This window comes from Neovison vison, chromosome 4 (genome assembly GCF_020171115.1).
Source record: "Neovison vison isolate M4711 chromosome 4, ASM_NN_V1, whole genome shotgun sequence".
Taxonomy (NCBI): domain Eukaryota; kingdom Metazoa; phylum Chordata; class Mammalia; order Carnivora; family Mustelidae; genus Neogale; species Neogale vison.
In genome coordinates this window covers 146834358-146860158 of record NC_058094.1, presented here as the reverse complement: position 1 = coordinate 146860158, position 25801 = coordinate 146834358, and the positions used below count along the sequence as shown (strand labels likewise).

At 37.8% G+C, this 25801-nt stretch overlaps 1 protein-coding gene and 1 pseudogene across 4 annotated transcripts in view; both read left to right on the top strand.

The window, feature by feature from the left end:
• The window catches only part of MAGI2 (membrane associated guanylate kinase, WW and PDZ domain containing 2), a 1353147-nt gene that overhangs the window by 984555 nt on the left and 342791 nt on the right, over positions 1 to 25801 (top strand). The window lies entirely within an intron of this gene.
• On the top strand, positions 9174 to 9672 carry LOC122905265 (annotated as a pseudogene).

Genomic DNA, 25801 nt, shown 5'->3' with positions numbered 1-25801 from the left:
TCACAAGTAGGCAGAGAGGCAGGCAGAGAGCCCAATATGGGGCTCGATCCCAGGACCCCAGGATCAGGACCCGATCCGAAGGCAGAGGCTTTAACCCACTGAGTCACCCAGACACCCCTGTGTCCACATTTTAAAAGAAAAATGTGAGTTCTGCATTTGTGATTGCAGTTTAAAAACATTTGAAATCAAAATTACACATAAACATTCCATGAATCAAGGTGGAAAATACCTAGCTGCTAGTTATGAGGGTTGACTTTAAATCCTTTCTCTTTCGAGGAAGTTATTATCATCTGTATTAAAATAGAGCTGGAGATAGGAAAATTGCAGAGGCTGGGTCATGAACTCCTCTGTCCAAAAACAAGAATTCAAATGTATTTTTGAAAAGTCTGAAATTTTTTTCTTGGTCATTAATATATCTATTACCTCTATTTCCAGTTTGAGATAGCCATTTTCAGTAAAAATAATTTAAACTTACACAATTATTTTTTAAACCTTTACATATAGGGACCTAATAATTACACAAATACTTTTTATCTATGACCTTCTACCTGAAGGCACTTCTAAATTGCAGTGTTTCATGAAATTATTCACCAGTTCCCAATATATCTGTGTACTATAATATTTTACTAATCAAAAAGACACAAGTATTTTCCAGACACATTGTACAGATATTAACCTAAAATATGTCTTATTGTCTTTTACAGACAATTATCTACATACAGTTTTTAAGTAAACTTTTGTAAGTCAGATATGTCAATGGAAAAAAGTCTGTTTGCAAAGCCTATTAACAATTGTTCAGAATTCTTGTAATGGGTAAAAATATGGGTGTATGTAGTGTTATACTCAATTATTTCAACAGCTTATTAAGTTGATTGTTTTTTAACAACAGGGGTATTTTGGTTAAAAAGCTAAAATAGTTTTGTGTTTAAGACAAATTCTCAGTGTTGACATATTTTCTATAATTGTTATGCTTCTCTAATATTACATAACTGTGTTTGACACATTTAGTACACAATCTGAAAAGGCATCTAAATCTATAGTTTTGTATGAGAATTACCTTGTATATTTTGAAATATTCTTGTGTGAGTTCTGAATAGGAAATCAGTATAAAACAAAAAGGACCTGGGATGTCTTGGGTGGCTTAGTCATTAAGCATCTGCCTTCAGCTCAGGTTATGATCCCAGGGTCCTGGGATGGAGCCCTGCATCTGGTTCCCTGCTCAGCAGGAACCCTGCTTCTCCCTCTCTCACTCCCCCTGCTGTGTTCCCTCTCTCGCTGTCTCTCTCTCTGTCAAATAAATAAACACAATCTTTAAAAAAAACAAACAAACAAGGACTTACTCAATTTCATAGAGAAAATGATCAAAAGATAATATATACCATCTATGTCTTTGGCATATAAACTATGTATTGAGTTTTATACATTTTAAAGATATATATTTAATTGACTGATTTTGTCCCTATTGAAATAACTATCAGAACCAAAAACAATTATCTTTCAGAACAAAATTATTTCAGATTTTGCCTCAGAAACTCGCTAATATATGTTTTGGCACTGAAAATAGTATAAGTAATACTTTGAAACTTAAAATGAAACTAAGCCTGTATAAGTTAAAAGTTGAATCTGTGGAAGGAAAAAATGACTTTTCCTCTACCCATCTCAGATTCATTGACTGAGGCCCTGCAAATTAGATTGGCAAAAGATGAACAAAGGAAAAAACAAAAGTTTTTTATTTACAGGTGCCTCCTGCTTTTATGTGGAGTACTCGGTGGTGAGGAACTCAAAGGGGTGGGTAGAACTTGAATTTATGGAACATTTTATCAAAGAACAGTAATTTTGTTGAGAAATGATGAGACAAAGGAAAAGACTGAGTTTCTAGGACTTTGAGCAGATTATGGGAAGGCAAATATATGGGGAAACTAATGGTACATAAGGCTAGTTTTAGTAAGGTTCATTTATGTATTGTGTCCTCTGGCCTCTGGGCTGATGAAGGTCTAGAGTTGTCTGAAGTCATTAACTTGTGTCCTTCCTGGTTGGGGCAGGGAAGCACACGTATGAGTTTATGTCCTGCTTATAGGCAAATGGGTGGACAGAGAGCAGAGAGCTTTTCTTTTACCTGCTTCTTCTTGTCTCAGTTTACAATAATCCTTATACCAAAGCCACATATTTAGGGATGGCTTATCCTGCTACCTTTAAATCTGTTTTCCACTTTTGCAAACTGACGTGAAGTTGCGGGAATTATTTAATTTTTTTTTAAGATTTATTTATTTATTTATTTGACAGATAGAGACACAGCTTCAGAGGGAAAACAAGCAGGGGAGCAGCAGAGGGAGAGGGAGAAGCAGGCTTCCAGCTGAGCAGGGAACCCGATGATTCAGGAATCGATCCCAGGACCCTGGTATCATGACCTGAGCTGAAGGCAGACACCTATGAGTGAGCCACCGAGGGACCCCAATTTTTTAAACTTTTAGGAAAGAAATGTTATTTCTGGGCAGCATGACCTCACTGCTCAAAAACTACAATTCTTTGCAGTTCCCTAGTGAAGGAAGAAATCATTTACATGTCAATTCACTTTTTAAAAAGATTTTATGTATTTATTTGACAGAGAGAGAGCACAGACCGGGGGAGCAACAGAGGGAGAGGGAGGAGCAGGCCTAGTCCTGAGTAAGAAGTCCAACTCAGGTTCCAATCCCAAGATCCTGGGATCATGACCAGAGCCAAAGGCAGTTGCTTAACACACTGAACCACCCAAGTGCCCTGTTGTTAATTCAATTTTTGAAAAACTACATCACAACAAATGAGTCAAAGTAAACAATATTAAAAATCAAATTAAATTTTATTTAGTAATATATTACTTATATACTTACATTAATAATATATAAAATATAATGTATTTAATGCTATGGTATTTTTAAAACTTGGTTTTAATTATATTTTTCTATATATTATATATTTATATATAAATCATAATATATTTCTATGCACATATCACATATATTGTATATGTTATATTTATATAAGTATATTTATACAGCATTTGAATGGTAAATTTATTTGCTTAATCATTATTAATTCACTTAGTTAGTAATATACATTTGTAAATTGGTCACTTAATTTGGTCAAGCATTAAAATTAGTTGATTGGTTTACAATTTTAATCTACTTTTGTTTTATTTACCTAGCATTAACTTTACACATTGTAAGTCTGGGAAGAGGGATACCTCAGTCAATTAAGCATCTGACTCTTGATTTCAGCTCAGGTCACCATCTCAGGGTTGGGAGAACAAGCCCCAGCTTTGGGCTCCACACTCAGTGCCGAGTCTGCTTAAGAATTCTCTCTCTCTCTCTCTCTCTCTCTCCTCTCCCTCTCTCCTTTCCCTCTCTCCTTTTGCCCCTCTCCCCCCCACCTCGGCTTGCTTTCTCTCTCTCTCTCTCTCTCTCTCAAATAAATAAATGAAAGTCTAGGAAGAAACTATCATTGCAAACTCTGTAATACCATAGGGAATAAAACATTATGGCATGATGTTAATTGAAAATTCTGAATACATAAAGGAAAAGAATGGGCTCACACACACATACGTACATACACCATACAACTACATGTCAGTCACTGTGCTAGACTTCTGAAGGAATGCACAATAGTTACAGAGACAGGTAAGTAACAAAATTAATAGAATCTTCATAATAAAACATGTCATAGGAGCAGAGGCAATATTCTATCAAACATGGGAGGATTAGAATCAGGATGAAGGTAGGGAACATTTCAGTGTAGGAAATGAGCAGGACTCAACATGATAAGGCAAGAAGCAAATGAAACAGTAGTTATCTAGAAAGGAAGGATGGAGAAAAGGAAAGAATGTGTTATAACTGCTTATTCTCTCTTACACCTTACTGTGTGTTATACTTACCTCAGTCCTGTGCTAGAGGTATTATTGTTTCCATTTTTACAGATGAAGAAATATTCATGCATCCTAAATTCTATAAAATCTATACCATTGACTTAATTTTGTAATAAATTTTACCCCTCAAAAGAAGCAGAAGTATAAATGCATGAATAATATCGTCCTTAAGTTAAAAGTGAAACAAGAAATCTACAAGGATAAAAACAAGAGATTAAACAAATCTGAATATATATAACAACACAAAAGAAAGCATAAAAGAACTTACATAGAAAGACTATCTAGGAGCACCCAGCAGGCTCAGTCAGTAGAACATGCACCTCCTGATCTCCAGGTTGTAAATCCAAGCCCGCTGTTGGATGTAGAGATTACTTATCAATAAAATCATTAAAAAAAAAAGACATCTAAAAAGATAAAGAACACGAAGATAAGTGGGCAAAGGACACAACAGTTAATCCAACAACAATAAAAAGTAGTTTAAATATCTAAAAACATATGTAAAAATGTTTAATTGAGCTGTTAGCAAAGAAATGTAAATGAAAATACTGCGAGATTTCACTTCAGATTTTCAAAGAGTTGAAAGACTTGCAATCTTCAATACCTAGAGGAAGACCAAGGTTGCTGATGAACATTGATGAGTTCCAAATGCTTGGAGATCAACCTATGTTTTCACTATTATTTTCCCCCCATACTGCAGATCTGTCTTAAAATAGAATGATTTCATTGTTGTTGCTTTTAGTTTCTAAGAAATTTTGTTACTCTCCCTTGAGGGATCTGAACGGACCATAGGGTTTCACAACGCTAAGGCTCCTGGGAATTAGAAAACATGTTATTTTTTAAATGAATGGAAATGAGAAACCGTTCTGAATGAAGCCTGACTTGGGAATTGCTATGTAAGAATTTATAGTTATAAGATAAATATATGAAAAAAGAAGTCTGCTTGTCTTAGTCTCATCTGCGGTTTACATTTGACTGTGACAATAATAGAGGAAATGCCCCCAGAAAGAAATGACTCATGTCATATTGAGCAGCATTTCATGGAGCAGAATGATGAGCATGCTTTTGGGAAGGATAGGGGAAATTACATACATCAACTTACATCTTGTTTCCCCAAACCACATAAATGACCAGAAGACTATTTGAACATGAATTCCCGATAATTTAGTCCTACTACCAAGAAATATTTCTCCCAGTCGTGTGTGGATGATGATGTCTTGTGCCATTTCAACCTAAAAATAGCATGTTCAGCCCAGATCTCAATAATAGACTAAATTTACCTCAAACTCAGGCTACTCCTCATCAGATATTGCCCACAGAATTTTAGCATAGTCTGAATGATTTAATTAAACCACTTGCAGGAACCTAATTGTCTTTAGAATGTTCTTTATTAAGAAATTGTGTGAGCAAAAACGCAAGATCTGATTATAGATTTGGGTTTTTATTCCACTCGTTTTCACAGCCCTGATAACAACTGATTAAAAAATCAGAACTGCACACTAAATAACTAATTTTAGCTCAATAAAAACTTGACAACATTTGTTCATCAATTTTATGAGAGATGATTTGGGCTGAATTTAGTTAAACTGACTGAAGTAAGTAGATAATGGAGTATTTATCTTTGCTGGAAAAGAAACCTAGGTAGCAAGGCTTTCAGGGGCTGCTGAGTTGTTTTAACTAGGAAGCTGCCAGTCACAACGGACCATTATGTTTCTAATTGTCCTTATTAACAGAAGAAAAAGGAGCAAGAGATTTTCTCTGGAAAATCTTAGACAACCTGCTGTTTCCAAATAAACTAGATGATATTGGTCAATACACTCCATTTTACAGTTAGGTTTTATCATCAGAAGAACAATGGCAAGTCAGGAAGCTGAGCAAAAATGAATGCAGTCGAACCTTTCTTTATAAACAACATGTGGCCCTTACATTCTTTTCTACTTAAACAGGAACTGGCAAACCAAATGTGTTCCTTGGATGGTTTTTGTCTGGTATTATTTTGGGGTTTTGTTTGTTTATTTACCCTTAAGAGTTCTGGATCTTCGAAGGGGCACGTGCACCCGAATGTTTATAGCAGCTATGCCCACAATAGCCAAACTATGGAAAGAACCTGGTTGTCCATCAATAGATGAATGGATAAAGTAGATGTGATATATATATAGATAGATATAGATATAGATATATATCTATATATATATAATGGAATACTATGCAGCCATCAAAAGAAATGAAACCTTGCCATTTGCAACGACGTGGATGGAGCTAGAGGGTATTATGCTGAGCGAAATAAGTCAGAGAAAGACAATTATCATATGATCTCCCTGATATGAGGAAGTGGAGATGCAACGTGGGGTTTGAGGGGTAGGAGACGAATAAATGAAACAAGATGGGATTGGGAGGGAGACAAACCATAAGATACTCAAATCTCACAAAACAGAGGGTTGCCAGGGGTGAGGAGTAGGGAGAGGGTGGTTGTGTTATAGACATCGGGGAAGGTGTGTGCTGTGAAGTGTGTAAACCTGGCGATTCACAGACTTGTACCCCTGGGGCTAATAATACATTATATGTTAATTAAAAATTTTTTAAAAATCATAATATAGAATTAAACACACTGTTTATAATAATTTAAAAAAAAAGAGTTCTGGACCTTGAACATCTACTTACCTTATGAACAATGACCAAACTTTGTACATGTCTTTGTGGTTTTTATCCCCTGTAAAGGCTATGGCTTCCTGTACCTGCCCTCCCTAAACTAGCAGCTCTATTGATACAAGCAGTGCTTCTTCCTAGAATATTGACACTTTGCATTCTATAGTTGAAATCCCACTGTTAGATTTCAAGAGATTCTGCCTTTCATATCATGTATCAGGAAGATTTCTGCACCTGCCAGAGAGACTTTTCAAATTTTCTAATCTTGAGCAATTTTTGTGTGTTGCATTAGGTTAAAATATCTTAATATTTCTTCATGTGTCTGTGTGTGTGTCTGTTGTTCAGGGTAAAGAGTGGGAGAGTATTTTTTCATTGAATTACTCCTTGGTATTATTCAATTATCTACATTTTCATATCTTCAACTGTGGTTATTTTAGTTCTTCAGTGCATGTATCATCCACTACCTCTGTCAAAAATATCCATTTCAGTTACATTTATTCTAAATCTCATATTAAAAAGAAAAAAATATTTTACTGATTTAAAAGTGACTGAAAAGTATTGCCTGATACCTGGAGAGTAAATGATTTAGGAGGATGAGAAAATGGATCAGTTCAATGGCAAAAAATATTTGCACAGGACAGATTTAACAGTTAAAGAAGCAAGGAAGACTTTGTTCAAGAGTATTGGAGGAGGAAGTATTAGAGGAGGAAGATGGAACTCAACTGCCCTTGGCGGGGGAAGGGGAAAAGGGCAAGAAGATTTTTAAATACTGGAATAGTCTCACAGAAAACCTTTGGAGGACTATTGGGTTGAGGGAAGGGGAAGTTTGGTTAAAAGGATTAGGGCATTTACTTATTTTTGCTAATTGGCAGTTAATCTAAGTTAGACTCCTACCTTCCTACAGAGACTGGGAGATAGGGGTGGTATCTTTTTGGTGACTACATTTCGAAGGGATGTCTCCCAGTTCCTTGAGAAAGATACCTCTGGGTAGTGGAAGATTTACATCTCAGAGGCAGAGAAAGAATTTACAGTTGCAAGTTTTTAAAGCAAATACCCTGAGAAATGGGAGGTCAGGAGCCCCACAGAAAGAAAACTGTAGTCAAGTGTGGTCAAGCTGAATTAAATGTTAAGGCCATCTTGGTCTCGATGATATTACAAAAGTTCCACATAATCAAACAAGAGATGGTAAAGTGCTAGCTAACAAGGGATTTTCTAGGAGAGCAATGTTAGTTAATATTGAAAGTGAAGTCCAATTCAGATGTGCAATTTTAATCAGCAGCCTCCAGAGCTAGACATGAAATCAGCAGTAGTAGATCACCAAGTCATTCCAAGTGTTCTCCCCCCCGCCCAGTAACTTGGTAAACTGAGTCAACGCTATTGTTTCAGTCTCTGACTTATCTTTGATCATGGATTACTTGATTCAATTTGACATTCCTTTCAAGAGTCTTCTATCTTATTACAGCATGTAGATAGCCAATTTCTGTTCTTGGCTTTTTCTCCAACAGCACAACACACTCACACATACAGTTCTGCTTCATGGAGGATTATGTCTTCCTTTTCCCCCCTCTCTGATATGTAGTAAAAACCTAACATTCTGTAGAGAGTGTTTAATTTTTAGATTATCATGCTATCCATTATTGTTATCAGAGATGAATATAATAACCCCAGTCCTCTGTAAATTACAATTAAAGAGGATAGTAAAATCTAATGTGTTGCTCTCTTCTTACTTGGAAACTAATCTGGAACTGGATAGAACCCCTTCCTGCTGTAGAGATAGAAGTGTGATCATTGTCAGTCTTTAATTAGAAGTGAAGTTATGTGATAGGTAAGGCTGGAGTCCCTGTCTTATTTTTCATAGCCTTGGAAGTTAGTAAATGTTAAAAAAAAAAAAAATGTTAGTCTTGTTCCAGTGTCTGAGTCCTAACCAAGGTTTTTGTGAGTTTCTGGATAATTATATTCTTAAGATCATGTCTTTGCTCTGAGTTCCTGCCCACCATACTTTTATATATATATAATTTATTTGACAGAGAGCTAGAGAGAGAGCACAAGCAAGCAGAGCAGCAGGGAGAGGGGGAGAGAGAGAAGCAGGCTCTCTGCTGAACAGGGAGCCCGATGCGGGGCTCGATCCCAGGACCCTGGAATCATGACCCGAGCCGAAGGCAGCCACTTAACCAGCTGAGCCACCCGGGCGTCCCCCACCATACTCTTGATCTCACTCACATTTCCCTTTTTTGTTTTAAGATTTTATTTATTTATTTGACACAGAGAGAGAGAGAGAGAGAGCGCACGAGCAGGGGGAGTGGCAGGCTAAGGGAGAGGGAGAAACAGTCTCCCCAGTGACCAGAGAGCCTGACATGGGGCCCTGTCCCAGGACCCTGGGATCATGACCTGAGTCAAAGGCAGACTCTTGATTGACTGAGTCACCGAGGAGCCCTCACTTTTCACTTTCTGTAGCTGTTCTCTCCAGGCCAACCTAGATGTGGAGCTCAACGCTGCTTCCTTGATCTTTTTAGAAATCTCTCACATAAGGCATTACCGGGTTAATAGAGTTTATTGATGATTTGAGCAGGGCGCATGTGTGGGTGTGGACGTGAAGAAATTTGAAATACAACACTAAATGTTTCTTGGTCTCATGGCTGCGCAGCATTTTCTGGAGCTCGGGTGTACGTGCCATGGTGTAAGTGGACCCTGTACTCTGTGCACCTGCCGTGTGCACTCACAGATTTCTTGCACACAGGTGATAACCTGTGGCGGCCCTCTCATGGGGCTGTGCAGGTTATAGCAACTCAGAATAGTGCCGGCATGACAGCAGCTCGCCAATACTATGGCTGTGCCGCCCAGTCTGATCTTGTGTACCATGACAACTCCCCAAAGGTCCTGTGTTTTGGACCAGGCTGCAGATTCCCTAGGCACGGCAGGCCGGTTCTATAGCAAGACAAATAAAGGATCCAACGGTTGTGAAATCATGTGCTGAGGCTGTGGGTAGGAGACACCTCGAGTCACCCGTGTGGCCTGGTGTGAGCACACATTCCCCTGGGGCTGTGTGGTGCAAGACAAAGTATGCAGAAACACTGTGCACGTCCATACTGGGCAAGGCGCCCACGAAAGCAGAGTGGCTGGACCAGACCTGACCCTATACATAGCTCGCTCATGCTTCTACTCCAGACCTCCTGAATCAACAGCACAAGCTCTTTGCATGCATACTTTCCTTTGCCCTCCAATCTGGGCTGCTACAGCTTCTATTGAAGGACTTGGGCAGTAATCCAGAAGGACTCTGGTGTCCTGACTGATTCCGTAGCCCTGGGAAGGAGTTGACAAAGGTTGTAAGAAACTGATTGGGGGAGCGCCTGGGTGGCTCAGTGTGTTAGAGCCTCTGCCTTCGGCTTGGGTCATGATCCCAGGGTCCTGGGATCGAGCCCTGCGTCGGGGTCTCTGCTCTGCGGGGAGCCTGCTTCCTCCTCTCTCTCTGCCTGCCTCTCTGCCTAGTTTCTCTCTGTCAAATAAATAAAAAAAGAAAAAAGAAACTGACTGGGGCCCTGACTTTCCCAGCTGGAGGTTACCAGGGAAAGTGGAGTAGGTCAGGGTCTTCAGAATGACATAAACTGCTTTAAAGCACATGGTCAAGGCTTATTTCTCCTTTCCTTTGGAGAAAAAAAAAATTTTACAATTACTTAGGCTCCTTGGCATCAATATGTTTTCATAGGTTCAGTTATTTTCTGCTGCTTCTTTCCCTTCCTTCCTTAAGTTTATCTTCATTCCTCATGCAGAGCAGTTTAGCTTTCCTTTTTTTTTTTCATGATTTTCTTAAAAAAAGGTAAAACTCATAGGGCCTTGTTTTTTATAATTAATAAATTTATTCCAGTATTTTTCTTTGTATAAACATCCTCATAAAAACAGTCTGTTGCCAGCTTTAAAATAACCATTTCCATCTCTCTGCATCATTTTATATCCTTGGGTTATTGTGCTCTGGGATGTCATGCACAACATGTTCCAAGGTCACATCAAATTAATTGTACCTGAAAGTTGAATTCCTAACTAGGAAGCTAGGAGAAATATGTGTTATTTATTTGGGGTATCCCTTTGAACAATACTGCACTAATCAAGAAATGTAACTAATAGAACTCTCTTTCTTAGGGCCAAGAACAAAGGTTTAACACCCTGTTCTTTTCTGGATTCTACATTCAATGATCCTTTCTAACATTATATCAACCTTTGTACTTCTACATACTTTCATAATATTTTAGATTTCTCTCATTCATTCATTCATTTATACCAGAGACCATTTATTTAGTATCAAGAGATCATGGAGCTCAAGTGGAATATAGATCAAGGAAACCAGGAAAAAAAAAAAAGTAAAATTTCATATGGTGAAAAATAAAATAAAATAAAGTAGGGTATTGGATAGAATGAAGGGAAGATGGTAGCTATTTTATACAGCATGGTCACGCCCTCTGAACTGTGGTATTTGAGGAGACATGAATGATGAGGAGTTGATTATAAAAGTATCAAAGGAAGAATATTCCAGGTGAAGGAAAGGGCAGAGAGGAATCTGGTTTGACACATCCAGAGAAGAACAGGGAAGATAACGATGACAACAACAAAACCAACGAAAACTAGTGTGGTGGGCGTAAGAGAACTGGGCAGAGAATGCTGGGACATGATATTGGAGAGGTCAGCAGGAATGGAATGCCTTGTAGGCTCTGGTATGGAGTTTGGAATTTTTGCTAAATCACATTGGAGGGTTTTGTGGGGGGTTTTTTGTTTGTTTTTATGGAGTACGATTTCATCTGGCTTGTTCTTTCCTTAATCACTTTGCTATGTGGAGATTATATTTTATCTTGATTATTATTAAACTTACCTTAAGAATTCATATTAAAACTATTGGTACTCTCTCTCCAAATTTCCTAATTCATTCCATTCATGTTTCTTGAGTACCTACTATGTTTCTGGCACTGCACTAGACCCAGCAATTCAACAGCGATAAGGGGCTATTCAGACACTCAAGAGTGTTCTCTTACCTTGTGGAAAAATGTTTTGCTCTATTTTCTGTAGACAGTATTGTCCATGATCTCTGCATTCTTATTAGAATCAATATGACTTTCCATGAACTTTTTTCTGGATCTTAGGTATCTATTTTTAGTCCCATTTTAGTATGGTAAATGGATACCATCTTATACAAAACAAATGATTAAGAATGTAATTGCCAGACAGAGAAAGAAAACACTATATAATATCACTTCTATGTGGAATCTAAAATGACACCAAACAAGCTCATAGATACAGAGAACAGACTAATGGTTTTTGGAGGCAGGGACTGGGAGGTGGACAAAATGGCTGAAAGAGTCAAAAGGTACAAAGTTTCAGTTATAAAATAAATGTCATGAGGATATAATGTACAGCATGGTGACTATGGTTAATGATACTGCTTTGCACATTTGAAAGTTTGCGGAGAGAGTAGATCTTACAAATTTTCATCACAAGAAAAAAATTACCATGATGTATAGTGAAGGATTATTAACTGGACTTGTGCTGGTCATTTCACATATACACAAGTATCAATTAGGTTGCACATCTGAAACTAATATAATGTCAATTATGCCTCAATAAAAAAATCTCCAGTTAAAAAAAGAAGAATGTATCTGCACTTTCATCATTCTTGATATTTTTTTCAATGTCATGATAAGTCTTCCAAGTTCTTTTTATTAGGAAAACTGCATTCATAGTAGAAAATTAAAAAAATAATAACACCTGTGTAGTACTTATTCTCTTTAGTATGGTATTCCAAGTTAATCTGAGGTTGAAAATGTATTAAGTAGCTAGCAAAGTATCTATAATGCTTGCTAGATTCCAGAGTTTCTGTGTCAGGTCATTTCTGTCCCCTCCCCATACTGAACTGTGAAGGGGCAGACAGTTCAATTGCCACACAGACTGAGTCAAAGCCTGATTATTTGTGGATGTTTTTTGACTTTGAAGAGTTGGGTGAAGAAGATGAGGGGATTCTTTGAACAGAACACTGGCAAAGAAGCCAAAAGCTGAAGACAATACCAATTTTCTGTTGAGGTTGAATCTTAGTGGGCATGGTGCTGGGGGGCTTTCTCTTGTCTCCTCTCTTCCCTTCTCTTTTTAGTGGACTTTAAACTTTTAAGGATTTTTCTTACTCTGTTTATCTCATAATCTCTTATTCCTTCTATTTTATCTGTACCCCCCCCCATTTTCTCTTCTGTTTTTCCCATAGTACAAGAGATATTTGCATTAAACAAGAGCTACTAAAGGATCCTGTCTGTGAAAATCTGTTTTGAAGTTGGGGGAAAAGGCAAGGCACCTTTCTGAACTTTCCTTCCCCTTGGGGCAAGAACGCTGCTTAATAAATTATCCTCCTCTTTCAAAAGATCTAGCATTTTGACTATTAAAGATTTGGAAACAATGGTATATTGTATCTTACAGATCCAGGTTTATTGTAGACCAAGTGCTGGTAATGAAAATACATTAGACCTTCCCTCACCTTTGAAAAAAGTACTGGTTTTTGATGATAAAATTAACCAAAGTATAGCTATAAAAAAATCTTTCAGAATTCATAAGGAATATGTGCTCTTTTCATCCCTACAACAATATATGTATATATGAATTGGGCAGAGCCGAGATGCTAGAAATACAAAGCTCATTGAGACATGAAGATACAAAAATCAATGAACTATGTAGCCTCCACAGTCCCCACTATCTAATGGTGGAGAAAGATGAGAAAAGTCAACTATTATATTAAAAATGATAAAGGCTGTAACATTTGAGCCTGGGTTATAGAAGTATATTCATGGCTACCTGCTAAGAATGATCGTCCGGGAACACTTTTAAGCAAGAACTTATCTGAGTCATAGAAGACAGAATTTAGCCAGGAAAAGGAAGTAAGAAGCAGGCTCCAGACAAAGGAAACAGCGTATGTAAAAACCAAGAGTCAAGGGACTGTTGTAGAGCCTGAGCATGAAGAAAAGTCTGAGCGCAAAAGGTTTATGTGGGAAAGGAGATATACTTGGAGAGATGAGAGATCATGGCAGATCATAACTGACCTAGTATGCCATGCTGACTAGAAAGCAAAGGGAATGAATGGGACCAAAGAAGTTCTAGACGGGGAAATGAATGAATGAATCTGCATTTGTTGAATGTGTACTATGGTAGTAGGAAATAGGGTGGATTGGAAGGGATAAGGAAGAGGCAAAGAGACCAATTAGGAAACAACTGCAAAATTCCAGAAGAATTTGGATTTAAGAATTTAAGAATTTAAGAAATGAGATTTTAGCAACAATAACAGGAATGGAGGGGAGAAGAATTCTATGTGAGATGATTAAGGACTGAATTGAATAATCAGAAGGAAGAGGAAGAAATTCATGTTGTGTCTCATTCTAGTTTGGGCATGGGACATCTGCAATGCTGATCACCAAGATATAACAAGTCAGTGGGAAACCTGTTGGGGTGTAAAGACTGTGATACGGTTTCAGCCATGCTGAAATTTAGGCAACAGGTACTGGTGTAAGGCCAAAAAGTCAATGAAAACAACCATTAGCATGGTTCTCAGAAGCATATACAGAGTCTGAAAAGTATAGTGACTCATGAAAGCTTCACTCTTTCCTTCTATAGAAAGACATTTTTATTTTAAAAAATCATTTATGTTTACCACTACTCCCCCAGTTTACTCTATCCTCTGAAGAAATATCACACTTACAGACATTATATCCTCATGTTCCACAAACACTTTATTATGAATCCGTTGGGGTATATACTTGCAAATATTTTGTTTCACTCTGTTTTATCCCTTAGGCAATGTCATGCACATATTCCAGCAAACAGTGTCATGAAGCAGGAACAGAATAGCAACGTCTTGCCAGTTACCAGATCTGTAGGTGTCTCTCACTTGTGTCCTTTCTTCATTCTGCCCATCATCACTGTCCCCAAGTAGGATCCTAATCATCTCCTGCCTGGAATACATTCATCAGAGTTCTTAAGTACAGACACAGAAACTGATTCTGCTTTTATGCAGAAAATGAATTTTTTAAAAAGATTTTATTTATTTATTTGACAGAGAGAGATTACAAGTAGGCAGAGAGGCAGGCAGAGAGAGAGAGAGGAGGAAGCAGGCTCCCTGCTAAGCAGAGAGCCCGATGTGGGACTCGATCCCAGGACCCTGAGATCATAACCTGAGCCGAAGGCAGCGGCTTAACCCACTGAGCCACCCAGGCGCCCGAAAATGAATTTTTTTGAAAGGCTTTGGAAAGCTTACAGAATCATGAGGAAGGTAGGGAAGTGGGGGGGAGGAGTGGGGAAGCAGGCTTGGAAAAGAAGAAAAAACAAGGAAATTTTCCTAGCCAGAATCTCAACCAGGGTCATCAAAGACAGGCCAAGAAAGACCCTGCTCTGTCTGGCAAAGCTGCTGTGGCCACCCACAGAACCGGCTGTAGCAGTCTCTTCTGTCACTAGAATAAATTCTTCACTGTTGCTGCTTCTTTGCATCATGAACTCCAGATTCAGAATTTCAGGTGGTTGTGTTGGATTGTCCAAATCTGGATTAAAAAAACCGGTCCATATCCTAGTTTTCAAGTTTCTAGAGAAATCAAGTGTCTGAGCTTTTCATCTTCTGTAGTTGGACATAGCACCCCACTCCTACTAAGATTGGTGCTATGGAGAAAAATACAAGAAAATATAGGAAATAAAATATAGGAAAGAGGGCTTGAATCAGGGCAGCCACAGAAATGCAGGTGTCCCCTTGAATAACCAGCTCATTACCTCCTTGTTCTAATCATTCATTCTTCTATTTTATTGTAAGCACTGTTGTGGGTATGTGCTTTATACGAATGGTACAAATATCAAGAATGCAAGTACCTACTTAAGGTTTTCTCCAAATATACCCCCCTACACTTTTTTGGACATGACAATGGTTTCTAATTACTTAAGACTTTTCAACCCAGTATTCACAAAAATTGCATCAGGCTCCGTCTATAGAGTATATTCCTCTTGATCTTGAGGTTCGTGAGTTTGAACCCCACACTGGAGGTAGAGTTTACTTTTTTTTTTTTTAGATTTTATTTATTTATTTAACAGAGATCACAAGTAGGTAGAGAGGCAGGCAGAGAGAGAGAGGGAAGCTGGCTCCCTGATGAGCAGAGAGCCCGATGCGGGACTCGATCCCAGGACCCTGAGATCATGACCTGAGCCAAAGGCAGAGGCTTTAATCCACTGAGCCACCCAGGCGCCCTAGAGTTTACTTCTTAAAACATCCATCAATTGATCTACATTACATATACAGCCTTTTCATTTATTATTTTCTAACATAAATTTCCTCCTCCAAATAGATAATTATATTACAATATACATACATTACCATGTTCATTCCCTGCAAAACTACACCTTCCTCACCTGCTTCTCCCTAACCCATGCCTGAACTCACCTCATTTTTTCCCAAGTATTACCCTACTCCCATTCTTGGCTTCCTTCATGATTCTACTTGAAAAGCAATTAAGTCCTGAAGTGACTGAAAATTAAAGACAGACTTACTGTGAAATCATATAACATTTATGTATACTAAGTCACCCCTACACCTTCATTCCTAAATCCTCTTTAGAGATCTGTTTCCATTTTACATTAGATGTTCTTACCTCTTGGAGTAGGCTATAAATTATTCAAAGGTGAAGATCTTATCTGTTTGTGTATCCCCTCTACCGTGTCTACCGTGTTAAGTACAGAGTCTTCTCTGTATCTCTGCAGAAGAGCTGGACAGACGTTTGACCAGTTTTAGCTCTCACCACTCACTTTCAAAGAATTTATGATTTTGGACCCCATTCTCTGAAACTTAATTTGTTTCATTCTCATCCACACTCTCTAACTCGAGGTAAATGCTATTCATTATTTCACAAATGTACAAACTTCCTATCACAGTAAGAACCAGACAGGGATGATGGGGCACAAATTTACTCTCATTATTAGAAATTACCTGACGCTAAGGCCCAGATGTTGCTAGTAGTGTCATCCTCATAGAGAAAAGATGACATTACTGTAAATTGAAAGAGCAAATTTCTGTGCCACACCATATAATCTTTCCATGCTTTATAAAGTTAAAACAGAAGAAATGAGACTCATTTAAGAATCTGATTATTTTGTCATCATCACAGAATGACATATTAATTGGGTAGTAAATTTGCAAAATGCCTTTTTGAATGCAAACAAAATGTGTCTTTTATAAATTAAGTAAAAAACAGATGCCTGTTTCTCACACAAAGTTCCTTTCTGATGCCGTCAGAGCCGTACTTTTTGAGAGAGTGAGTTTTGGCAGATGGCATTATAATTCAAATAAAATGAAATAGACTTCCAAGTACATCCATATTTTCTTGTCATATGAGGGCCAGAAGAATTTTTAGTTTCTAATGTTTCTGAGTGTCCTCATAAATATAACCTGTGTTATTACATAAATACTGATGATTACATTATGACTCTAATGTTAGCTGGGGTGCTGTATGATGATGTCTTTCTGTACAACCAAAGCAGATATTCACTACATCTATTGCAGACCAAGGAAATGCAATACCGAAAGATTTAAAAACACTGAATTTAGACTCTTCCTGAAGAACAGTGTGGAAATTATTTCAGAGTTCTGGAGCATGCATCATAAAGGGGGATGCACAGTTGGCCAGATCCTTCTTTGCTTGTGGCTCTCTCCATTTTCTTACCAATATTTAGGACACTGAGAATTCTTTTTTTTTTTCTTTTTTTAAAGATTTTATTTATTTATTTATTTGACAGACAGAGATCACAAGTAGGTAGAGAGGCAGGCAGGGGTGTTGGGGGGGAAACAAGGCTCCCTGCTGAGCAGAGAGCCTGATAGGGGGGCTCAATCCCAGGACCCTGAGATCACGACCCGAGCCGAAGGCAGAGACCCAACCCACTGAGCCACCCAGGCGCCCCAGGATACTGGGAGTTCTAAGAGAGACCGTCATTAAAGGAACCCTCTCTTCAAAGGGATTCCAGCTCGACCACTTCTCACTCTCATCAAAAAGAATTTCATTGGGCAAATAAATTAACTGCCTAGTGCAGTAAAAGAATATCCCCCCATTCCCACAGAGAGTTGCCATGAAGATCAAATGAGAGGATTCATGTAAAGCACTCAGCACAGTGCCTGATACATATCAATCAGTTACAGCTGATTTTAATACTTATATGGTGCTAAAAACTAAGGTGAGATGGGAAAGGGTATAATTTGCCCATGGAAAATGTAAAAGATAACATCCTGGAGAGGTTGGGATAGGAACATAAATAGCATTTATCAAGATTAAATGCCTTTTTTTTTTTTTTTCAATGTAGAGTAAACTCCCCTCAGTAAGTAGAGCTGTCAGGTAAATGTTGACTCCTATTTTTTGACAAAGCTCTAGGGAAACTCTCTGTGAAGCATCTACTGTCCACCCCAATCCCTCCTATAAATGGTCATTCTTTCATTTGAACACCTGTACATCCTTCTACCATAACATTCCCCAATTTATAGAATTTCTCCTACTTACCTATCTCCCGGTAACTATATAGGCACACCTCATTTTATTGTGCTCCACTTTATTGCACTTCATAGATACTGAGGTTTCCCATTTTGGTTTTTGGTTTTTGTTTTTTTGTTTTTTTTTTTTTTACAAATTGAAGTTTTGTCTACCCTTGCGTTGAGCAAGTCTATTGGTGCCATTTTTCTTTTTCTTCTCTTTTTTAAAAATTTTTTTTTCTTTTTTTAATTTATTTGACAGACAGAGATCACAAGTAGGCAGACAGGCAGGCAGAGAGAGGGAAGGGGGAGAAGCAGGCTCCCTGCTGAGCAGGGAGCCTCATGCGGGGGCTCAATCCCAGGACCCAGGGATAATGACCTGAGCCGAAGGCAGAGGCTTTAACCCACTGAGCCTCCCAGGCGCTATGGTGCCATTTTTCAAACACACTTAGTGTCACATTTTGGTAATTCTCCCAGTATTTCAACTTTACCATTATTATTATTTATTATGGTGATCTGTGATCAGTGATTATGACTGGCATGATGGTTAGCATGTTATAGCATTTTTTAAATTAAGGTATGTACATTTTTTCAGACATAATGCTACTTCACATTTAATATACTACAGTAGAGTATAATCCAACTTTTTTATGCACTGGGAAACTAAAAAAATTCATTTCACTTGCTTTATTAAAGTAGTCACTTTATTGCAATATTTGCCTTATGGTGTGTTCTAGAACAAAATCCACAGTATCTCCAAAATATGCTTGTATACTGAACTCCTTCTGCAGAAAAATTTAATCTCTAATTCTTAGCACAGTATTAAATAAACCTTGTACAAATGAGTAATGAATTTTGCAATGTTCAAATGCAGAATAAAGAGTGAATAATATAAAATAAATGGCATTGATCCATATCTCTCTCCACTACCGTAAATATAGAGCCCAATAGAAGAAATGGAAATGAGGCCAGTGGGATCTGAAAGTTTCTTTCATGACTATGATTTTCAAAATAGTCTCATTTTTTGCATGTATTTTGCTGAAAACATGTGATATAGGGCAACTTCTCTTATAATAAATTCTGTGTCTAATAAGAGTTTAAATATATTGCCCCTAGGAAGAGTTTGAGAGAAATTTAGGATCTGTCTCAATAAAAGATCGTGTCTAGGTCTCAAATATGGAAGAATAAATTTGAAAATGTACATACGTTATTGTTTGCAAAATTAATCTAAGAAAACATAAATATCTTGCACGGTATCATGTCATCCATATTATTGTAAAATATAAACAATGATAGTATTAGTCTCATTATTAAAAGTACACAATATCCGTAAAAGGGAAATAAAAACAACCAAAAAATCTGTGTTACCAAAACCAACATGATTAAAACTCTAAGACCTATTTTCATATTCTTTACTAAAACATTTTCTTTAATCCCAACACCTGTGGTAGGGCAACGACAAGGTAGGAAGTTAGCTTTCTGGAACATGGCCAATATCAACTCTTTCTTCTCTCTTTCCACCCCAACCCAGCACATCTGGAAATATTTGAAATATGGGGCAAACACTCTCACCACAAGAATACCTCACTAAAAGTTGAATTAACATTTGTGAAAAAATAATAAAAAATGAAAACTTAACATATTAAACATAACATATTAAAAAATAAATAGCATAACATAGCATAACAACACCGCTAAGATTTTAATGTCATAGAAAGTCAAAATTTCCTGTGCTTCCCAACCTGAGGTTGTTCTTCAGATGCAGGTTCATGACCTTTTATCTTTCCCAGTGCCACAGTGGGCACAGGCTCTCATTTATTCCTTCAACAAATTCCTGTGCTGAACATTTAATATTAGATTTGGGGAATACAAAGATGAGTAAGATATGCTCCCTGTCCTCATAGTTTTTCACCCTGAAGGAGAAGAAGCAGATGGTGATGACGTAGTCCACAGAACTCGGTATGACGAAGTCTCTTTTCTCAGTAGTGTACTGTATTCTTCTTCTCTCTTTCTTTGTTGCTTCTTTTTCTTCGCTTCCCATGGAATCCTTCTCAGTCTGTCGTGTGATATCTGGCTTCCTGAGTTTTCCAGCTCTCCCCTCTCACTGTGGAACATGGAACTTCCTAAATCACAGCAGCTTTAGGACTATCTCATGTGTATTTCTATTAGTTTGCTGAGTATAGTATACTAATTTTCAACACCAATAAAGTAACTTGCAGGTTCTTTGTCACCTTTTATTTATTTGCCAGGTGGAAAAAATAATCCTTTTGCTAACAGTAATTCTAAAACACAGACTTCTCTTTTATTTTCAAGTATTATCTCTGAGCGACAATAATTGATCTTTAGAAATAGATTTTTAAGCACAAAATTTTATTGAAAGAAAAATGTCACCAGATCAAACAAAGAGAATGTCCTAATGAAAATATCACTATTATCTTAATTATAATTGTTACTTCAAGGGCTGTATTTGTAGTCCTGATGTGATTTTCATTTGTGAATAAAGAAACTAATTTTTTTGAAGGGAAAAAAACACTGAGATGTCTTTATGCAGAAATAAGTACCATCGCTATTTCGATACAGTTTCTTGTTTTCTTTTTTAAAAAACCATCTCTGAGCACTTGAGCACTTGAACTCTGATGCATTTTTTAAAGAAACTATTTTAAATGTGTTTGTACTTTGCTTTTTTTTCCCTAACAAAAAGCCGGAACGTAGTATCTCTGGAAAAAGTCACTTATATGTATATCAAATAGAACATTATAATCAGACATAATTGTATTTGTCTTCAAATAGTTTTCCTTATGAACCCCAGTTGCCTCCCTTTCTACCAGAGTATTTTCTTTATAATAAAGCTCCCACCACTCCAGCTCCACTTCTAAATGTCAGTCTTCTATTTCTGAAGCCTTCAAGGCAAGGTTGCATGGGAAAAAGAGAATGAAAGGGATTCATCTACTTAATAATTTTCCAGTCCACATTTTCCACACCCACTTTCATCACCTGTTTTCCATATTTCAGAAATTTCAGGAAACCTCCTTCTTCCAATAATGAGGCAAAACCACTACTGATTGTTACCTGCCCTAAACTCTAAGTATGGACTCTGGGTTCCCTCGGCGCCCATTATGCCATCAGGTGCTACTATGGCTGCTATTACAATTACCACTGACAGCGATGATGATGATGGTGATATGATGATGATGGTGATGATGGTGATGGTGATGACAGAGTAGCAACAGCAGTCGTAGTAGTCATAGTAGCATCTAACGTTGATTGAGTGCTAAGCACGTCCGCTACTCTACATTTCTATTCCTTATAACACGGAGCATTAAAAATCTGACGCTTGTTCAAGAAAACCCAACATTCAAGTCAGCTTTGTCGGATACAAATGCCTACACCATTTCTGTCAAATGTATCTATTGAAATACTCAATTTGATTTTGACTTAATGCTATTACAGCAGGGTTGGTATTTGCAAACTACAACTCATATGTAAGCAAACTACAACTCATATGTAAGCAAACTTTATATACTGTAATTTTATATAACTAATCATTTGCTTTGAAGCCTTGGTTATTTTGCTGGAGGATAAGAAAATTTGAACCTGCCAACTTGGGGCCTTTTTCTGCCCTTTGTTTAAAATAGCCTTTTTGAGGTGGTGGGGGAGGGGAAGGCACTAACCTGCCAATATTAAAGCTCAAATTCTCTATCAGATTTTTTCCCTAACAGGTCTCTTCTCTGCTCTCATCTAAGATGGAACCATGTAGTAGATGAGCATGTATCCCTATGGTAATGCAGGAGGTTCTGGGGTCAGAAGCTGTTCTTGGTCTTTGCTGGTCTGTTTTAGAACAGCTTACATCTGCCCAAGTTACAGTTCTGGCCCTTGTACAGAGTTGTGAGGACTCCATACCCTGAGTCCTGTCTCCAGGGGCTTTCCACCTCCATGTCCTACTCCCATCCAAGGTGAATGGAAGTCAGACATTGATTCTTAACTCTTCCTCTTTAGATCCCCACTTAAGTAGGCCTAAATTTCCTAAAATAAACAAGTACTTAAATAGAGGGAAAGTCACCAATTGAGAAGCATGAAAAAGAAAGGTATATTAATATGTGGACTATATGCCCTGTGTGTAGCAGAGGTGATTCTGACAATGCTAGCCTTTCCTCAGAGAAGAATCTGAGACTACAAGTGAAAATGTCATCTAAGACCCTGACCCAACTATCATATCAACTAATACTTTAGTTAGTGCTATTCTGTGTGCAAATTAATATTTCCAGTGCTTTTTACCTCAAAAGGCTGCTACAGATTAAAAATGATTGATTCCCTCTATTAGACCATTTGGCCCTCTAGAAGGGTCTGTGTGTTGTTTCTGCGCAGTGCCCCTGCTGTTGAAAAGTTTGACTTTTTAAATGTTGAGTCTTACAAAGTTGTTGAATCTCACATATCACATTGTCACTGCCTGTGTGATTTCCACACAGTCCAGTGTTACCACAGGTACGAATCACGGCTCCACTTGAGCCTTTCACATTTCCTGAAAGCCTGGCTTGTAAGCTAAACGTGCCTTCAGGGCAGCCTAATTTGTGGGATTGACTGGCTTTTTCCATGCCAGAGAACCCAAGCTCAGCCTGACTCCGACAGCTTTATAAGAGTAATATTTTTCACGGAGGTGAAGCAGTTTCCAAGATTTTCCCTGTGTTTTAGGCATCGGGATACGTTGCAGGCACATCAGGCATCATGTTTTCTATTCTAGGTCTTTTTCTGTAGATAGCATTAGGAAACCCAGCCCTCAGCTTTCTTTTTATGTTTCTCTGTTTCCTTCCACCGTGATGCAAATCAGTAATGCAGTACCTGCTATTAATTCCAAATCCCCTGTTTTAAAAATATTATTATATCATACCTCACTATCTTATTTTTTAGATATTTTTAATAGATTTTATTTATTTATTTGACAGAGATCACAATTAGGCAGAGAGGTAGGCAGAGAGAGGGAAAGGGAAGCAGACTCCCTGCTGAGCAGAGAGCCCGATGTGGGGCTTGATCCCAGGACCCTGAGATCATAAGCAGAGCCAAAGGCAGAGGCTTTAACCCACTGAGCCATCCAGGTGCCCTTATTTTTAAAATCTTATCAAAAAGGACTTTTTGTTCGATTAGGATGAGATTTCATTTCCCTATCCCTCTGTCTAATCCTGTCCTTCTGTCTGAGAACACTGCAGAGATGGGCCAGAGCTAAATAGGTGAATATTCATAGTCCATCATAGCGGCCAAATCATCGGGGGAAAATGTCCTGCCCTCTTTTGTGCTAGGATCTTACTAATGACCTTTCCTTCTGTTTGTATATGGATTAGGAAATTCAGGATTTGCATTAAAATTGCCCCACTTCCCCCTTTTAACAAAACCCCATATTTGAAGTGAACACTCATATATGAAGGCAGTACCAATACAGTCTCTATTAATAGGCACTTGGTTGCTTTTTGATACTGGCTGATATTATCATGACTTGAGATTAACTGTAACCTAACTGAAGGTGTATTTGTAACATTAATACCATTCACCACCTCAAATTTAAAGATGCTTATGTCAGGGCCCTTGGGTGACTCGGTCAGTTAATATCTGACTCTTGATCTCAGCTAAGGTCTTGATCTTGATCTTATGGCATTGAGTTCAAGCCCCACATTGGGCTCCACACCAGAAATGGAGCCTCCTTAAAAAAAAAAAAAAAAGAGGTTTATGTCCTGTCAAGACACAGTTCCCTACACTGTATTGCCAAGATATGGTGGGGTGGAGATTGTGATTCCAATATCTCTACTTCGGGATCTAACTAAAATAATCTGGACAGGAAATTATTTTGGCCAATCCCCACACATCTGGCTATATAAATATAATAATTTATTGTCTGTGTGTGGACATTTCTGTCATTAAATTTTAATAGGCAGCAGTAGTGCCTTAGATTAATACCAGGTAGGGAATCAGAAATCTCATTGTTACAGTTACACTCTGAATATTCAACTTCCTCCTTTCATGGTATGGGAAAAGCAGTTCCCTGCCTTATTTCTCAACTCTCACCACCTTTGACACTCAGTGGTCTGTCTGTGACAGGTACTGCTGAGAAGTATATATTTTTCCACCTAGAACAAGTATAAAATAGAGCACTGTGAACTTGGTCAGACTGCCTATTCTGTTAACGTTGAAAACCATCCCACACCACAAATGGAAAATATGGAAGCTATCCTCTTGTCCTTCCTCTTCCCAGAAAATGTTGACAATTAGTATTTTTATTGATTTTTCTCTTTCAGTGTCCTTTTCAAAAATGTATATGAACTACTACTTTGTTCTGGCAGAAAAATTGCAAAGCTCAGTAGACCAGATAAAGTGAGACTCTATGACAACCCCACATCACTCCGATTTGACACATACTCAGATTGCTTATCTGTAAAGCAGGCAAGTCCCTTAGGATCCATGAGTGTCATAGCAAGAGGAAAATGTTCCTACTATCTAATGGCGTGTAGAACTGTCACAGTGCTTCCTTGCACCCAGGATTGGTAGAAGGGGCCTCAGACAGCACCATCACAGAGAGCTTGCTCATCCTTCTGACGTTAGTTTAGCAACCCCAGATATGGGCTCAGTCTGATCCATTTCACTGGTCTAAGTGGCATTTTCATTAAACAATGCTCTGAGGCTGCATACTAAGTAGAAAATGAAATTAGGGCATATTCCAAAGTAGAATTCAGCTCATCTACTATAATAAACATAAGTAAATTTTAAATTTCATTTTTCCAACTCTTTAACTGGATTGATGTTCAATATTTAGTTGTCCCCAGAGATTTTAAATAGTAGAACTTCCTTGTATATATCAAATTTATTCAGTTTAAAAAGACTGTTCCACTAGAAAAATGACATCTGTTGTGTGAATTCACCCCAAAATACCCAATTGACAAGAGCAGTGCTGACTTACTGCATTAGGATTATTTAAATCAATCGTAATGAATTATATCCATGAAATGTAACAACCTGTGATTCCAAGCTCTTCAAAAATTACCTGAGGGTTTAGGTAGAATAAGATATACATGTATTTCTCCTAGTTGCACATATTATAAAATATAATGAATTAATAATTAGCGAAAGTATTTAAAGGCTGGCTCTGCCTGTACCATCAGTTGCATGGATACTAAGACTCCGTCCTGCACTCTTATACCCTAGCCTGCTGCTTCCCTCTAAGTAGATGAGCAATAAACATTTCCTGAATGAAAAGAGGAGCTCAGAATGTTACATTATGAGAGCTACATTAGAGAATGCCATCAATGACTAATTGCAAATTTCACTTAGATGAATACATCCAAATCTCATCAAGAACACTTTAAGCACAAAACCATAGAATATCCTATTGAAAGCCAGTCGTTTCACGGGCATATAAAGAAAGCAGCAATCACAACCACCACTCAAATTTAAAAAACAAAAACAAAAAACCATGGTAAAATGTGGCCATTTACCTTAGCTATTTTTTTTCTAAATCTTTAAAATCTTCACTGATAAGGGACAGTGGAGAATTAAAGCAAATTTTTTAAAATTTTTTTTTCCTTTCTCATAACCTGTCTTCTTCTTGACTCCCTGGAAAATGGTGGCTAAATAATTCTTAAAGCCCTCATTATTTATCAGTGTTCACTCTGAGTCAACAATTAAAATATAGAGACTATTCTAGCACGGGAGAGCCTAGTACGAGCTGTTTAGCTCCCAGACCTCGCACCTGTCTGCACTCCCCATTTGGAGCTGAG